The sequence below is a fragment of the Schistocerca piceifrons genome, unplaced genomic scaffold (genome assembly GCF_021461385.2).
Source record: "Schistocerca piceifrons isolate TAMUIC-IGC-003096 unplaced genomic scaffold, iqSchPice1.1 HiC_scaffold_448, whole genome shotgun sequence".
Taxonomy (NCBI): domain Eukaryota; kingdom Metazoa; phylum Arthropoda; class Insecta; order Orthoptera; family Acrididae; genus Schistocerca; species Schistocerca piceifrons.
In genome coordinates this window covers 65,001-70,000 of record NW_025728676.1, presented here as the reverse complement: position 1 = coordinate 70,000, position 5,000 = coordinate 65,001, and the positions used below count along the sequence as shown (strand labels likewise).

Sequence of the window (5,000 nt, the reverse complement as noted above, 5' to 3'; positions counted from 1 at the left end):
CAGAACATCTAAGGGCATCACAGACCTGTTATTGCTCAATCTCGTGCGGCTAGAAGCCGCCTGTCCCTCTAAGAAGAAAAGTAATCGCTGACAGCACGAAGGATGTCACGCGACTAGTTAGCAGGCTAGAGTCTCGTTCGTTATCGGAATTAACCAGACAAATCGCTCCACCAACTAAGAACGGCCATGCACCACCACCCACCGAATCAAGAAAGAGCTATCAATCTGTCAATCCTTCCGGTGTCCGGGCCTGGTGAGGTTTCCCGTGTTGAGTCAAATTAAGCCGCAGGCTCCACTCCTGGTGGTGCCCTTCCGTCAATTCCTTTAAGTTTCAGCTTTGCAACCATACTTCCCCCGGAACCCAAAAGCTTTGGTTTCCCGGAGGCTGCCCGCCGAGTCATCGGAGGAACTGCGGCGGATCGCTGGCTGGCATCGTTTATGGTTAGAACTAGGGCGGTATCTGATCGCCTTCGAACCTCTAACTTTCGTTCTTGATTAATGAAAACATACTTGGCAAATGCTTTCGCTTCTGTTCGTCTTGCGACGATCCAAGAATTTCACCTCTAACGTCGCAATACGAATGCCCCCGCCTGTCCCTATTAATCATTACCTCGGGTTCCGAAAACCAACAAAATAGAACCGAGGTCCTATTCCATTATTCCATGCACACAGTATTCAGGCGGGCTTGCCTGCTTTAAGCACTCTAATTTGTTCAAAGTAAACGTGCCGGCCCACCGAGACACTCAATAAAGAGCACCCTGGTAGGATTTCAACGGGGTCCGCCTCGGGACGCACGAGCACGCACGAGGCGGTCGCACGCCTTCAGCTCGCCCCACCGGCAGGACGTCCCACGATACATGCCAGTTAAACACCGACGGGCGGTGAACCAACAGCGTGGGACACAAATCCAACTACGAGCTTTTTAACCGCAACAACTTTAATATACGCTATTGGAGCTGGAATTACCGCGGCTGCTGGCACCAGACTTGCCCTCCAATAGATACTCGTTAAAGGATTTAAAGTGTACTCATTCCGATTACGGGGCCTCGGATGAGTCCCGTATCGTTATTTTTCGTCACTACCTCCCCGTGCCGGGAGTGGGTAATTTGCGCGCCTGCTGCCTTCCTTGGATGTGGTAGCCGTTTCTCAGGCTCCCTCTCCGGAATCGAACCCTGATTCCCCGTTACCCGTTACAACCATGGTAGGCGCAGAACCTACCATCGACAGTTGATAAGGCAGACATTTGAAAGATGCGTCGCCGGTACGAGGACCGTGCGATCAGCCCAAAGTTATTCAGAGTCACCAAGGCAAACGGACCGGACGAGCCGACCGATTGGTTTTGATCTAATAAAAGCGTCCCTTCCATCTCTGGTCGGGACTCTGTTTGCATGTATTAGCTCTAGAATTACCACAGTTATCCAAGTAACGTGGGTACGATCTAAGGAACCATAACTGATTTAATGAGCCATTCGCGGTTTCACCTTAATGCGGCTTGTACTGAGACATGCATGGCTTAATCTTTGAGACAAGCATATGACTACTGGCAGGATCAACCAGGGAGCTGCGTCAACTAGAGCTGAGCAGCCGGCCGCCCGGGAGTGTGTCCCGGGGGCCCGCGCGAACACGCAAGCGTCCGCTCAATCATTCTGCAAACAGGAGGAGGCTGAGCTCCCCTGCACAATACACCTCGAAACCCTCTCAGGTCCCGGCGGCGCGCAGCGCCGTCCCAAGTACTTGGTCGGGTTCGAGAGAGGCGCAATCGCCCGGAGTTAGGCGAGTAGACGCTTTCGGTGCGACCACCCGTGCTCCCAACTGAGCTTGCCGCTGCCGACAGAGGCCCGGGAGCGTGCTGTCGTGGCATTGCCGGCGGGAGACAACACGCGCCACCTACGGTGACCGGCAGCTCCAACGCCAGCGCCACAGAAGGACAAAAGCCCCACTTGGGTGCCGAAGCGAACTCTCCCAGCACAGCGCACGCGCCAACACATCCGCACAGCTGCGATACAAACCACCAGCGAGAACCGCTGGGGCGACCGAGCAGCAGACGGCGTCGCGGCGCCGAGCGCCGGGCGGCGGCGCATCCTCAACGCACACAGTCCTCAATCGGACCAGCACACTGAAGATGTCCACCGCGCTTCGCACCGGGCCCGCGAGGACCTACTTTGGCCGCACGGCGCCGCGCGCAGGGTGCGCCGGCGCGCAGCTGCGACGCCTGCCGCGTCCGTCGGCCGGCGCGCCTGCCACTGGCCGCCCCCACCAGCCGGCTGTAGCGCGTGCGCCCACGCACCGCGCGGCCAGCACGCCGGGAGGCGCCCCCTCACCGGCCGGGGACGGTCCCACCCAGCCACCGCCGCGTATCGCTTCACACCCAGATGCCGTTCAGTTTCGTCGGCATGGTGGGTATCGCTGGAACAACCGGTTAGTACCTCAACCTATCGTCGCCATCACCGATTCACCCCTAGCGAGAACAACCGCACCACAACAGGTTACCATTTGTTCATTTGCGTAACTTCACCAGAAAACGCAGGCGTCCATCGCCATTTGCAACTTCAACGATTATTGCATGCCTGTGTCAGGTGTCACGCCACACTACGTCTGCCCACATACACGCAACAAAATGTGCACGCCTAGACAATACGTGGAAGGTGGCCCCCGTACGTATGCGATGTCCATTGCTCGAACGACTGTCAACCGGCCTCTGTAGCATGTCGCAGATATGGAACGCGGTGCACCATGCCATCACGGTGTGTGAGGAGAGACGACTAGGTCCGAATACATCAACAGACAGCTCATGCTGATCGCCATCCACGGCGTCCGTTCCTCCCACACGTCTCTATGGCGTACCACACTGCAATCCAGCTCTCATAGGGAGACGACACGTAGCTGCGTGCACAATATTTGCACTGTATGGTCCGCCGTTTTTGGGCGCAGTCGTTGTGCGGTCACACATGTGCCACGATGTATCATTCAGTACATAAGGACGAATGTGCAGTACAGATTGTGGTTCACGCGTACGACATCAGCGGACAGTTGACACAGGCCGCACCACAACGTAGCCTGAGTACGTCGCATGCGAAGGGCATTGAACATGCAAACTTCTCACCAACCAGCTTGCGAAGGCAGGGGGCAAGGTGGGGACGTGGGGAGGGGCGGCATGTACGTCCTGCTGCCATCCACATTACAGTGTACAGCAGGAGCATGTGGAAAGTGAGCAAGACTTGCAAGGTGTTTAACATGAAGCGATACACAGGGGTGCGGGCAGTGCGAGTAGCGAACTATATTGCGAGGGTTGCGGGTGGGCAACACTACAGTAATTGAACGAGTCGTATAACAATTACAGAGCAGGTTTAGGCGACAACGTGGGTTACGTTAAGGCGACAACATGGGTTAGGTTAAGGCACAACATGGGTTAGGTTAAGGCACAACATGGGTTAGGTTAAGGCACAACATGGGTTAGGTTAAGGCACAACATGGGTTAGGTTAAGGCACAACATGGGTTAGGTTAAGGCACAACATGGGTTAGGTTAAGGCACAACATGGGTTAGGTTAAGGCACAACATGGGTTAGGTTGAGGCACAACATGGGTTAGGTTAAGGCACAACATGGGTTAGGTTGAGGCACAACATGGGTTAGGTTGAGGCACAACATGGGTTAGGTTGAGGCACAACATGGGTTAGGTTAAGGTACAACATGGGTTAGGTTAAGGTACAACATGGGTTAGGTTAAGGTACAACATGGGTTAGGTTAAGGTACAACATGGGTTAGGTTAAGGTACAACATGGGTTAGGTTAAGGTACAACATAGGTTAGGTTAAGGTACAACATAGGTTAGGTTAAGGTACAACATAGGTTAGGTTAAGGTACAACATAGGTTAGGTTAAGGTACAACATAGGTTAGGTTAAGGTACAACATAGGTTAGGTTAGGTTAGGTTAGGTTACACGTTGTTGTACGGAAAGGTGTAGGGGGGGGGGGGGGCGGGGGCGGCAGGTTCGTTGATAGTGATTATAGTAAGTGAATGCTTGTGACATGATCAGATTTGTCACGTCAGGATGCACCTTTGGCTTATTAGAGGCGGCGCTCCAATTCTATGCTTGTGTGAGACCTGTGTCTTTGACTCATGTCATTGTTTGTGCGCTGTGACAGGAGGTACTATTGTGATGTTGGGTGCACCGTTGTATAGGACATGTGTGGGTGTTGGTGCCTGGTCTGCGCAATGGTGGATGTCGAAAGGCTGGGATATTGTATTTTCCGCACGGACCTCCTGGTCTGGTTGTGATAGTGTGGATTGTGTAATGTGGCGGAGAAGATGCACTGGATGTTGTTCCATGCTGGTGCTTACATATTGTATGTGCGCCTGTTAGAAGCAGAGAGTGGTGCGTGATCAGAGTGTCTGGCTGACGTGTGGTTCCCATTTTGGGCAGACTCTTTCAGCATGTATACGGACAGTTGTGTATATTTGCTGTAGTTTGATGGCTCTGCATTGATTACTAATCAGCGCCGTGTGTACGGGTAATCTGGTTCCAGTCCAAAATGTTCCATCTGTGTACATTAGTGACAAAGACTCCCCCCATGCAGTGGGGCTCGGTCTGTTATAACTCTTCCGCGTAATATATTTGCCCCACGTTTTTGCGACTGCGAGTGCGAGTGCAACGCGCATGGGGACCGACATGCTGATGGCTCGGTATCGGACGCCGTACAGTGAGCAACGCGATCGCGTCTCTCGCTCGTAAGTGGTACAGGTCGCGGCTCATGTATACGGACAGCGGGAATGTCGCATATTGGAAATAACTCTTCATGAAACGCAAGTTATAGGGGTGGATTGCACTTTACGAGTGCGGGAAACGTCCGCCGTTCATCCGCTGGAGGTGCGAGTTTGGCGGTTGGGGTGGTGCACGAACGGGTGCGGGTGGCGTCATTGCCGGTCCACGGCTTCGTGCGGCAGAGCCACTGGAGATTGGGTGCTATGGTCGACAGAGGCTGCAGCCTTTGTGGGTGGCGT

The 5,000-nt window shown here is 54.0% G+C and overlaps 1 non-coding gene across 1 annotated transcript in view; it reads right to left on the bottom strand.

The window, feature by feature from the left end:
- LOC124750950 overlaps positions 1-1,560 on the bottom strand; it is a 1,909-nt gene extending 349 nt beyond the window's left edge. Inside the window, exon 1 of the ribosomal RNA XR_007012000.1 lies at positions 1-1,560. This exon is cut by the window's left edge and continues 349 nt beyond it. This is a non-coding gene — a ribosomal RNA (small subunit ribosomal RNA).
- Between the last annotated feature and the right edge of the window lie 3,440 nt (positions 1,561-5,000).